The 13,782-nt window shown below is 40.9% G+C and overlaps 1 pseudogene; it reads right to left on the bottom strand.

Moving 5' to 3' along the window:
* Positions 1–11,570: 11,570 nt before the first annotated feature.
* On the bottom strand, positions 11,571–12,912 carry LOC134364159 (serine/threonine-protein kinase PLK4-like; annotated as a pseudogene).
* Positions 12,913–13,782: the final 870 nt, after the last annotated feature.

Genomic DNA, 13,782 nt, shown 5'->3' with positions numbered 1-13,782 from the left:
CTGAGAGACCCAGAAGGAAGCAGGTAAACACCTGAGGCAAAAGGCAGCACTTCTGGTGGTGGCACTTAATCCAGATCAGAGCTCTGCACCAAAGAAAAAGAAGAACCCCCACCAAGGAGGAGGATGGGCACCCCTACAGTCTAATCAGTGTGTTCGCTGCAGACAGTTGGGCCATTGGAAGAATGAGTGCCCCAAAAGGGGGAGAAATCCCAATCAATGACATATGGCAAGTCACACTCTGGAGAAAAGAAGCATGAGCCTAAACCAGCAAGTCAAGAGCTCCAGGTCCTAATTGGCCTTGTGGGGATAGACTCAGTTTAGGAAAGAGGGGGCTCCTTGCTCCTGGGTCCCCAGGAGCCCATGGTCAAGATGATGGTAGGAGACCAATCTATGACTTTTATGGAGGACACTGGGGCAGAACATTCTGTAGTCACCAGCCCAGTGTCCCCATTCTCAGGTCAAAAGGATACCATTGTTGTTACTACAGGGTCACAAGCAGACCAGCCACTCTGCAAGGCCTGAACCTGCCTCCTTGGGAGTCACAGGGTGACCCATGAATTCCTATATTTGCCTGACTGTCTGGTACCCCTGCTAGGAAGAGATTTGCTGAGAAAACTAGGGGCACAAATAAACTTCACACCTGGAGAAGCAGCTCATTTGACTCTGAGATAGCAGGAGACCCTAATGATGGCTGTAACAGTGCCTAGAGAAGAGGAATGGTGCCTATACACCAAGGCTGAAGAAGACCACCAGAGCTCTTAAGAGAATGCTTCTTTAGAGACTTTCCATCTGTCTTGGCAGAATTGGGACACCTGGGTATGACAAAGAACCAAGCCCCAATAATAATAGAGCTGAAGCTAGGGGCCACACCAGTCAGGGTGAAGCCATACCCAGTCCTGTGAGAAGCTCAACTGAGAATCCAGAAACACATCCACCAGTTGCAACATGGTGCCAAATCCTTACATGCTCTTGAGTCTGCTTCCTGTACAGGCTAGATGGTTCTCTTGTCTTGATCTCAGGGATACCTTCTTCTGCCTCTGACTGGCACCCAAAAGTCAGCTGCTATTTGCATTTGAATAGGAAAATCCCCAAACAGGAAGGAAAACTCAACTACCTTGGACTAGGCTGCCACAAGGATTCAAAAACTCACCTACACTCTTCAGAGAGGCACTAGCTTCAGACCTAGCTGTCTATCCAGGGGACAGGTTGAACTGCACCGTGCTTCAATATGTGGGTGACATCCTCCTAGCCAGCCTCACATAGGAAAACTGCTGGAAAGGAACAAGAGCCCTACTAAGTCTGCTTTCCAATTTAGGATACAAGGTGTCATGGGAAAAGACACAGATACGCCAACAGAGAGTTAGGTACCTAGGGTACCACATCTCTGAAGGATGCCACTCACTGAGAATAGAAAGGACACCAGCCATTTGTGCCGTACCCCAACCAGACACCAAGAGAAAGGTCTAAGAGTTGCTTGGGGCTGCCAGATTCTGTTGAATCTGGATACCAGGATATTCAAAAAAAGCTAAGCCCCTATATGAGACAATCAAGGGAGCTTCTAATATGGGGACCAGAACAAGAGCATACATTCTCAGAAATTAAAACTCTGCTAACCCAGGCTCCTGTCCCTGGAATTCCAGGTATAACTCAGGACTTCAACCTCTTTGTACATGAAACAGGTCATGTGGCCATGGGGGTCCTCACCCAGACTATAGAGCCCTGGCAGAGACCAGTGGCATACTTGTCCAAACAATTGGATACTATGGCAGCCAGCTGGCCACCCTGCCTGTGGGCCCTGGCAACCACCGTCACTTTAATCCTAGAAGTGGACAAACTTACATTGGGACAAAATCTCAATGTGAAGGTCCCACATGCAGTGACCACCGTGATGAGCAGTCGGGGGTACAGGTGATACAAATGGCTGACCAACTCCAGGACGACTCACTATCAGGTACTCCTCTGTGAAAACCCCCAGGTGCAACTTGAGACAGTGCAGACTCTGAATCCGGCCATGCTCCTGCCTGCTGAGTCTGGCTCCCCAGACCACGACTGTGAGGAGCTGGTAGATGAAATATGACCTAGCAGGCCCAATTTGACAGACCTGCCTTTGAATGAGCCAAACATGGAACAGTTCACAGACAGGAGCAGTTATGTTGAGGCAGGACAGTGTAGGGCCGGATATGCAGTAACACGTAAAGGGATAATAAAGGCAGAGACCCTACCCCAGGGTTGGCCAGCACAGCAGGCAGAGCTATGGGCACTCATTCAGGCACTCGGACGGTCAAAAGGAAAGAGAGTCAACATTTATATTGACTCTAAATACGCCTTTGCAACCTTGCATGTCCATGGAGCCCTATACAAAGAAAGGGGCCTGCTAATGGCAGGAGGGGAGAGAAAAACAGAGAAGAAATTCTTCAGCTTCTTGAGGCAGTTTGGGAGCCCACCCAAGTGGCCGTTATACACTGCAAAGGCATCAAGAGGGCAATGACAGGGTCAGTGAAGGAAATCAACTGGCCAATCAGACAGCTAAGAGAGCAACTGCCCAAACAGGGCCTCCCAAAGCCTGGAGAAAACTGCCAAAATCATGCTGGTACCAGAGACAGCACAGCAGATGAAGTATACAAAAGAGGAGGCTCAACGGGCAGAAAAGGAAGGTGGGATTAAGACTCCTGAAGGATGGTGGAAGCTCCCAGGCCACCAACGGTTGGCTCCTCAGTGGCTAGCCCACCGGCTAGCCCCGGAGTGTCACAAACTGACACACTGGGGAAAAACAGCTCTGGAAACCATGCTGAGTTGCTACTACTTCATCCTAAAGTTAGCCTCTCTTTGTGCCCAGGTCAGCTTGCGATGCCCGACCTGCATCCAAAATAACACCAAGCAAGGTCCCCGACTGGCCCCTGGAGTCCAGCCAGTTGGGACATCACCCTTCGAGGACCTGGTAGTGGACTTTACTGAAGTAAAGCCCAGCATAGTCCATAAGTACTTGCTGGCGATGATATGCACCTTCACTGGATGGACTGAGGCACTGCCCACACGGTCTGAACAAGCCCGAGAGGTCATGAAGGCCCTTTTAAGGGAAGTGGTCCCAAGATATGGGCTCTCTTTAACCATAGGGTCTGACAATGGACTGGCTTTTATTGCAGAAGTTGTCCAAGGACTGGCCAAAATGCTGGGGATAAAATGAAAGCTTCATACAGCACATAGGCCACAAAGTTCAGGGAAAGTGGAGCACATGAACTGGACCCTAAAAACTACATTAGCTAAGCTCTGCCAGGAGACAGGGCTTCCCTGGGTAGATATGCTTCCCTTAGCCTTGTTATGGGTCAGTGCATGACAGGACCTACAGGGTATTCCCCTTTTGAAATCATATATGGAAGACCACCCCACTCATAGCTAAATTGCAGGGGGACACTTCCTAGCTGGGGGAGATAGAAATGTCACAGTACTTGCAGCCACTGGCTCAGACTTTCAGGAAAATAACCAAGACACTTTTAGAATGAGCTCCCATCCCATTATGAAGGTGGGCTCATCAGTTTCAACTAGTGACACAGTGTGGGTAAAAGATTGGAAAAAGGCTCCTTTAAAGCCAACCTGGATGAAGCCACACATAATTGTATTAACCACCCCTACTGCAGTTAAAGTTGCAGGTCTGACTTGCTGGATTCACCATATGCAGGTGAAACAAGCAGGCACCCCAAACAACATCATCTCATGGTCCGTGAAGGCCGATCCTGCCTATCCACTCAAGGTTCATTTCCAGAGATGTTCCCCCACTAATCATCACCGCCCTGCTCCAGTCACACCCAAGGTTGACTGGCCCATGCACTGCTGAAATCTGAGGATCGATGAGCCCTGCTTCAGCCATGCATGATCCATGCATGGCCAAAGCCTGAGGATTTTGCCATCATGGGACATAAGTATATGCCACTCTTTGCCCCTAGCCTTTATTACACTACTTGCTTTGATATTTGCTATAGAATTGGCAGGAGCTGCCCCAGAGGACTGCAATAGTATAGAGAAATTTTTCCTGGCACTTCTTTACTTCCTGCCAGTAGTATGCTTCTTAGCAGTCTCATTGTGGCAATGTGTCTTTTAGATTAACCCTTTCTTTGCCCCCATCTGCTTGCAAAGACTGCTGTGTTTTATCCTAAGACTGGAGATATTTTTCCCCATTTAGCTCACTTATGTGTATCACATCACTATTTCCCTTTTCCCACAGAAACATGGACTGTAGGCTACTACTGTTCCTGACTTTGACTAGCTGGACATTTATTTTTGGAAAATCTGAGAAAGGTCTACCCAAATGCCATTGTCAACTACCCACTTATACAATGCTTGAGCTGCCATCAGAATCATGCTACCAGCCTCAGAAACCCCAAGCATATAATAATCACATTTCTTGGGAAAGCCAGCCTGCTTTACAGGTCAATATAGCAAAGGAAAGACCAGAATGTGACCACCTTCCACCCCATGCTATTGTTACAGGGCTTCTTGTGGATGTACAGCTATGTATACTGGAAATCCTTTCCTCTCAATTAGGAGGGCATGCACACATGTAGACCCCCAAGTCAGGACTCAAGAGATCCTGATTAAGCCTACCACCCTGACCACCCAGATTCCCAGAACCACCCCAACTGGCAATCAGGAAACGGGATTCCTCACCCAACTCAGGGCCTCCCTTGAAAGAAACTTAGACGTATCCACGGTTGGTGAGAAACTGTTCATACTACTAGCAGAAAGCACAGCCAAAACCCTAAATATATATCTAACTGTTGGATATGTGGGGGAACCCTTATGAGTGAGTCCTGGCCATGGAAAGGGTTGAGTTTAGAGATTTCCAAAAGTCTTCTATGGAAGAAAACCATAACCCCATGAGCTCCTGCCCTCCCCCCACAGTTGGATTTTGTCTTCAGAGGTTATAGTATGAAATTGCCTGAGTAGAAAGGGCCAAAGATCCACCTAAAGGTTGGAGAAACCCCTTGCCAGCAGGTATACTCCTTACATGAAGCAACCTATACCTGGTGGCCTAATGCCACCACCCAGTATTTGGTCTCACTTTCAGCCAATAGAATGGCCCACAACCATATTTGCATTCCAAATATGAAATACCCTCAGTTACAGAGCTGTACAGGAACGTGGCCCTTCCAAAGAATTTTGGGAAGCAACCAGTACTGGGAAAACAAATTCTACTGACCCCAATGTTTGGGGGGAACCTGAAGGACTGCTTTGGTTTTGTGGGAGAAGGGCATACACCCATCCCCAAAAAGGCAGAATGGATGTTGTACTCTGGGGATCATTCTACCAGGTTTTTTCCTGCTACCCCAGGAATGGGGCTCACAACTGGATTTCCCTCGTATGATGATTTGAGATCTAAGTGATGTATCAGCACAGCAGTCATAGGGGACATAGGGGGAACTCAAATGTGGGGAGAGGATGAATGGCCTCCCCAATGGATAATGCAATAGTATGGACTCACTACCTGGGCTCAGGATGGTAGTTGGGGATACAGAACCTCCATCTACATGCTTAACCCCATCATAAGATTACAGGCGGTTTTAGAACTAATTTCCAGGAGAACCGCCACAGCATTAGAATTCCTGGCCAAACAGCAATCTCAAATGAGGGCAGCCATTTATCAAAGACTACCTCCTAGCAGAGGAAGGAGGAGACTGTGGGAAATTCAGCTCTTCGGACTGCTGCCTTCAAATAGATGACAATCAGAAGGCAGTCACTGACATAGCTGCCGAAATACGAAAATTAGCCCACGTCCCTGTACAAAACTGGTCGGGAATGAATCTCAAGGGCATATTCAGTAACTGGTTTGATGAGCTTGGAGGTTTCAAAACATTAACAGGAGCATTATTAAGGTTCATTATTAATGTTCAAAACATTACTAGGGTTCAAAACATTAATAGGAGCAGTCCTGTTCATTTTAGGTATCTGCCTGATTGTACCCGTCTACTTCCTTTGTTACTGTGCAGCATTCGTGCCACCATAGGAACCTTGGTCGAGAGAAGGACAGACAGTAGTCTGTTAGTCTAAACAGACCACACTGCTCCCTCAGGCCTCCCGTAGACCCCAAAGACAATGTTGAATAAAATGATGCTCACCCCAAAGTTTAGAGACAGCATCAAAGGGGGGAAATGTCGGAAAAACTCAAGATTAAAAATTATTTTGTTCTTATGCAGAGCCTCTGCGGCTAACTGTGCTTATCTACCGGGGCCCCAGAAGTCAGGCCAGTTAATAATCAGCTGCCTGCTTGAGTCACGTGAATTTGGAGAAACTGAAACCTAAAGAACCCACCTAACCAGCCTATAAAACACCTTGTGAGATTCAGGGTGGGGTCCCAAGATTTCAGAACACGAGTTCACGTGGGTCCCACTAGCATAATAAACTTCCTGACTCTCCAACCCCCTCAGTGTCTGGAGCTTTCTTGCCACATCCATTCCATAGCAGTTGTGGTTAGGAAGGTAAAAAGAAAAGAGCGTACTTTTGTGTGAGAAAGCATCTTGTGTAATGAACTTTTGTCCTAGAACAGAATGACTGGTTTTTTACAAAAGCGGAAGTATAGGACAAAATAAGTCTAAAGTATGTCATCAAATGTCTGAGTGTGTCGTAATAGTGGTTTGTGAAGGGTGAATTTATGAAAGAATTTTGTGTGTGATTAAGTTGGCTATAATTAGAAAGGAATTAGCTAAGTCTTTCTAAAGATTGAACTTTGATATGAAAAAGACACTGATACAGAACTAAATTTTCCCTATTTTGGAACAGGACTTTCTTGAAGTATTGATCATATTTTTAGTAAAATTGCAAAAAGTTTTGATTTTTCTCTAAAGATATATACAATCAGATTCATGGAAAAGACTCTAACAAGTACTCTTAAACACAAGTTTCAAATAACTTTAAAATCAATAGACAGAATAAAAGTTTTTAAAAACTCTAATTAAAAATCTGATGGGTTTATAGAACTGCTAATTAAGATCAAGCAAAACAAACAATTAATTACATGAAGTTAAATAACTGGTAAAGATAATGTTTTGTAAATTTCACTGTTGGTTCTTTACTTAAATGTTTTGATTTCCAGATTTAAGGAAAACTTCTTTCTTAAACTACCTGTAACTTACAGCAATTTGTTAAAGTATACTTTTATGAACAAAGATGTAAACACTTGCTTTCTCCCAATTTGATTGTTCCAAAATTTAAAATCTGTTTGTGAACATCTTTATGATTTTTATGACAACATAGTTATTTACATGTGTTCAATAAGGATCTGTTCTTGTAACAGGACACAATTGGAAACACTGGTAATTTTACCAAGGGTTTGCTTGGAATGTGTTGTTTTCAGATATGACCAAACTGCCCTGCTACTGCCTGCCCCAGCCACTGTGCCTCGCCACAGTCCCCAATCCCTTCTCCTCTCTTGACCCACTCTCATGGACTGCCACCTTCCCTTTCACCTAAAACCCCCAAACATCCAAACAACCCCCACCTCCCGTCCCCTATTCTTCCTCTTTGGGAGGTGGTGGGAACTGAGGACATTGTTAGGGTCCAAGTTTAAAGGAGAAAACCAAATTTCACTTTTGTATCATTGTACTCTTAATACTAAAGCTAATTTCAGTATGAAAGGCTCAGGAAGAATTGGTACTGAGACGAGAAATCAGGCCAGGTGGAGTTCATCGGCACAGGGGGTGTGGGGCAATGGGACAGAACCTAGCCTCGCCTCCCCTCCCAGGAGTTGGGTTGATCTTCTCGTGGTGAGTTGTGTTGCTCTGATTGGCCATATATGTTAATGAGGAGTTAAATGAAATATACAATGGGAGTTGTTGAGGCCTTATGTTAATTAGGTGATTTTTAGGTTAAAAAAATAAAGTATGTTAAGTAGGGTTTCAGAGGGGACCGATAACATGGAGTTCTGTTGTGGTTATGAATTCCTTTGTCTTTTTTTTAAATGGAAAAGTCCCATAAGGCAGGAGTCACCATTTAGAGTATCTTTGGGTGGCACCATCTTAAGTGGTCCTACATGAACCTATTACAATAAAAGCTTATAATAAACAAATCTATCCAATCTCAGTTAGTTTTGACCACGACACAAAATTTCTATAAACTTTTAATAAGTTTCTTCTAACTATATCCATTTAGTTGTTTCCATAACATTTTCTATTCTTTTAACTTGAAACAACCTTTAAATAACCTTTAAACTAGACAAATTTTTTCTTTAATGAAAACCACACTACATCTTTATGCTCTTTTTATAAGCTTCTTTACCAAAAGTACATCCTACTTTCCTCACATCCTACTTTTCTTAAACACTTGTACATTGAATTGTTTTTCCTATAGCTAGCAGTTTTAATTATGTATATTAACTATAATTTTAATGTTTAGTAGCCCTAATTTCCAGTGGGAAAAACCAAGGAAATAAATAATTTCTAACTGTATTATATCAATATTTGTAGATGAGAATCATTTCCTAATTTTTGCAAAGACATACGTTCTAAATATATTTAATTTTTAAAATATCACATAAAAACAAAATGTCAGAGTATGTAAACTTAAACTTATGTATAATAAATAATATTTCAGTATTTTAACTTACTTAGAAATGACTAAAACATTCATGGCTACTTATTACTTAATTTACCATAACATGACTTTAATATTTCAAACTACAAAAAGAATTTTTGAAACAATGACAATTTCATTTATAAGCATTTAACCCCTTCATATTTGACTAATTTATTCATACCAAGCTAAACCTTTATCAACCAGGCCATTTAGATATTGGCCATATGTTACACTCTCTTTGCCACCTCTCTCCCCTGGGTGATGGAGACGCAAAGGATTACTCAAGGCCCATTTTTCTCAGTAGTGAGACACCCCAAAGGGGTTAATTTCCAGGAGCCCTCAAGAAAGAGGCATTCCTCCTTGGAAATTAACACTGAACTGCGGTTCTGTCTCAGTATTTATTCTCCAGGTGAGAAAGTTACAGAAAAGGAACATAGGTGGAGTTACAGCTAAGTATAGTTTAACAATTGAGGCTGGTAACATCAGTGAAATAACAAAGTGACATTCCATAATGCAATTTGCAAAAGGTTAAGTCGATCCACCAACAAAAGCTTGTTCTTAGCAAATACTGTCTTTTCCTACAGCAGTTTCCTCAGTATTTTTACATAACAGTAAAGCAGCTTTAGGTTAACCTGCACCAAGGACATCTGTCCTTAAGCCAGCAATTTTGCTGTGTTACAATTCTTTATCTACAACAGAGACTTTAGCCTGCGGAAAGTTTCCTGTCTTTTGCAAGCTTAACATTTCTATATGTAATTTTAAAAAGTTAGGTTATACCTGAAACTACAGGACTTTGTAAGCTAGGCCCTGTGAAATACATTTGCTTTATAAATGTTAGTATACTCCACAGCCATAGGTACCCTTCTCCTAGCTGTCCTGGGTTCCAAGTACCCACGTGGCATCCAGGGTGTCCATGCAGAAACCAAGAGAGGAAAAGGAAGCTGCAAAGTTAATTAATGTCTAAAGGATATTGTCCATGGCCAGGAGGCAGAGTTGGGACAGGTCCTCCGTGTCTTTTCATGACTTGATAGTGCATTTCTTTTTAGCATTGAATAATATTCCATTATCTGGATGTATAACAGTTTATTTATTCATTCATCTGCCTAAGGACATCTTGGTTGCTTCCAACTTTTGGCAATTATAGATAAAGCTGCTGTAAACATCTGTGTTCAGGTTTTGTGTGGATGTAAGTTTTGAGCTCCTTTTGGTAAATATCCAGGAGCATGATTACTGGATTGTATGGTAAGAATATAAAGAGTATATTTAGTTTTATTAGAAACTGCCAAACTGACTTCCACAGTGGCTGTGCTATTTTAGATTCCCGCCAGCAGTGGATGGGAGCTCCTTTTGCTCCACATCCTCACCAGCACTTGGTGTTTTCAGTGTTCTGTATTTTTACCATTGCAGTAGAAATGTCATGGCATCTCATTTTGCAATTCCCTAATAACATGTAATTGTTGATCATCTTTTCATATACTTGTTTGCTTTCTATATGTCTTCTTTGGTGAGTTATCTATTAATTTTGCTCATTTTTTAAGTAGAGTTATTAATTTTTTTATTCTTGAGTTATAAGAGTTCTTTGTATATTTTTTTGTAATGGTCCTTTATCAGATATATCTTTTGCAAATATTTTCTTCCAGTCTGTGTCATGTCTTTTTATTTTCTTGACAATGTTTTTCAAAGACCAGAAATTTTTAATTTTAATGAAGTACAGTTTATCAATTATTTCTTTAGTGGAATGTACTTGTTGTATACAAAAAGCCATTGCCAGGGGGCTGGCCAGTTAGCCTGGTTGGTTAGAGTTCCATGTTACAACACTAAGGTCAAGAGTTTGATTCTCTGTACTGGACAGCTACCAAGAGAAAAAAAAAAAAAAACAAGTCATCGCCACACCCAGGGTTGCCAAGATTTTTCCTATGTATCTCTAGCAGTTTTATGGTCATAGCAGTTTTTAAAAAGAAGTTTGTTATTAAATTACTTTAAAATAATGATTTAATGAAATCAATCAAGGGTAAAGTAACTTGTTATATTTTGTAAAATACATTTGCAAAAATATTTCCTCAGAAGTTCTGCTACAAAAGAAATATAAATCAAATATACATTTTTAAAACATGTTGCTTATAACATAAATATGAATTATTAAATGTTCATAAACTCCAATATCTTTTGTCCATTATTTACAACATGTCTGAAAAGGAGGAAAGCAATAAAAACACATGTGTAACACACACAAAACTTTATAGTTTTACTTTTATTAAATTGTTTATTACAAATACGTGAAAGTAATAAGTTTACAGGCATGCTCTAAAGGCAAAGTTCTGTTGCTTATCTATTTTACATTTGACCATCAAATTGTAAAAACTGAAGTTTCCTTGTGCTTTTTCTCTCATTAAAATACAAATGTTTTGTCATGGGTTAAAATTCTCCTTTAGAGAGGTTTCTTGAAATAGGAAGTTATATTAAATAGAAGTCACTTCCTCTTAAGCTAACAATAAGTTATTTATTAAACATATATGACTAATTGTAGTGTTAATCAATGAAAACTAGAATCTGGATTAGAAAACATTAAAGGGATGGAAGAAAGACGCTGTAATTTCTGTCTGATGTAAGCTGGAAATTTTTCATTTTCTCTGTACCCAGTTAATTTACCTTTTGGTGATGTATAATTGATAGAAGATAATTCAGCCTGCATGATAAACTGGGAACCATTGTTAAAATGGATCCACACAGATCTACTAGTTTACTGTGCAGCCCAACCAACATTTTCCACAAAGACAGATTTCAAAAGTTGTGCTGATTTTGGAAGTCAATCTTTTTGACTACTGGAAGGAGAGTTTGTCTCAACGTTACAGCTGTGCAGCCATATTCTGTGTAATATAACAGTAGATAAGTTAGGTATGGTCATCCATTGTGGAGAAGCAGAACTACTTGTCATAATTTTATGAAAAGCTGCCATATCTCTCACTGGGAAGTCTGATCCCCGGTAGGAGGAGGTGATAGGTGCCAGGTTAACAGAAGAATGGAGCACGTCCACTTCCATTTTCCTTTTCTGAGACGGTGGATTCCAGTGCTAAGCACACGCAGTGACCCTCACTGGCTTGGAGCATGCATACTTTTATTTCCTCTTTTAAGTTGTTAACTTCACTTTCTCCTTTCAAGGTGTGAGATCTTTCAGTTATTTTAATCACTTGAATTAAATCTTCAGTTGGATATTTTTGCTCCATCATAATACCAAATATCAAAATCAACACCAGGCTAATTTTCCATCAAAATGCGTTTACAGTACCTTGTAAAATAGATAATTTTGAGATAGATCTTACAAGCTGCACAAATCTGGAAGCATATTTATATTTCCTCCAGTTCTTTTCTGGTAAATTTTCAAACCTGTACCTACTGATGATGTCAGAAGGTGGATGCTCTCTATCAACAAGAGAAAACTTCTCCCATCATTTGGGTAATGCACAAGACTGTAATCATGTTTTCATCAATGCGTACGTGAAGAGCGTATTTAGATGTTTTGTGCACAGCTCCTCGGAATGAAGTGTGTTCACTGCTGTCCTTCTGGTTTTCAGTCTGATTGATTTTAACCTGTGATAGTTAAAGGAGATATAATGCTTCATAGTGTACATTTCTGGTACTCCAATGGTGACTTCACTTTTCAAGTTTTGCTTTATTCAGGAAACAATGGTGACATTTTATAATCTGCCAGCACTACTTTATTTAATGTGTTCCTGACTGGGTCAGTGTTGAAAGGTGGCCTCTCAATGAGTAATGAATAAAGCATACAGCCTGTGGACCAAGCATTATGTTCAAGATCATGTGTTTTTTGCAATTTCTAGGAAAATGCAATTAGGAGTTCCACATAGAGTACAGTTCCTTTTATATGGCATTTTCAAATGAACTGATGGCCCCAAATTGGTGACATCAATGTTCACATTATGCATAAGAGGTGAGAAACTGCGAATTCCCACTGTACAATTATAATGAAGATACCCATTCTTGTGATGATCTGGTGTATGAAGTGTCCAGGTTCACTTCCTGAGAAGACTTTCATTCTATTCTTTAGACACCTGTTTCTTTCTCTATTATGGTACATTTTTAATACCAGGTACACATACTTGCTATCTTCAAAATAGTTATGAAGCTCCAAGGTAGAAGGATATTCCACTTGGCCATGTACTTCCACCTCACGTGGGACTCTACCATTAAAGCTTTCTTATCAATCATTTTGACAGAAACTTCCAAACCAGTGTGAATGGACTTAGCTCTGTAGACACCAGCAAATGATTCCTTGTGAAGAAGATCTCCAACTTGGAAACACTCCATCTTCTTTCTGATGAAGGTTACCATATTTCCAGGCACCCATTAAACTCAGTTCCCTAGGCTTCAGCTTCTGTTACAAAGATAGAGCCACCTGAAGGTCTCTAGGGTACTTTCCAAGGTCAGAGACATGCCTCAAAGCCTCCACTTTGAAAAGCCTGGGCCACTCCTCCACATAGCAGTGATGGGAACAGAAGTAGTTCTTCTTACCACTCACCTCCACTGGTCTCTTATTACTACAGCACAATAGAAAGTCATGCGTGAATTGAAAACTTTGGAGGGACTTACGCAATCAAGTATCCAATACTTTGATAGCAAAATGTCAAAAGGAACAGAGTTCTCTTATGAGAGAATTTTTTCCTACAGAGAAGGTTGTACTGTACAGTGGTTTAAAACATTCTGGAGTCAGATTTCCTGGGTTCATTCTTTTGCTTTGTCATGGCTGTGTGGCTTTTGAAAACACTGAACTCCCTCAGGCATCAATTTCTTTATAGGAAAAAGTAGCTAGAAGTAGTACCTATCTCATAGTTTCGTTGTAATGATTAAGTGAATTAATATATGTGTAACTTTTAGAATAGTAACAGGCATATGGAAGAATTACGTATTAACTATAATTATTAATTTATAGTTCAGGGAAGTTGCTCTACCAGAAGATTTTATATATTAGGTGATTCCGATGCCCCCTGACAGAATTCATATTTTTTAAATATTTACTTCTTGAATTGTATAAGGCTAGGTCGACAAGAAAACTTATATGTTTGCTTGTGTATCTAATGCTAGAAATTCAGGTGAAAAATTTCAATTAAGCTGCAACAATCAGTTCAACTTTAAAGGTAAGTATCAAAGTTACGTCCTGTAAACAACCTGTCCTCATCTTTCCAAGAAGAATGGATCAGGTCC

The sequence above is a fragment of the Cynocephalus volans genome, chromosome 15 (genome assembly GCF_027409185.1).
Source record: "Cynocephalus volans isolate mCynVol1 chromosome 15, mCynVol1.pri, whole genome shotgun sequence".
NCBI lineage: Eukaryota > Metazoa > Chordata > Mammalia > Dermoptera > Cynocephalidae > Cynocephalus > Cynocephalus volans.
The sequence above is the reverse complement of the archived record's forward strand: the minus strand, read 5'-3'. Positions and strand labels throughout refer to the sequence as shown.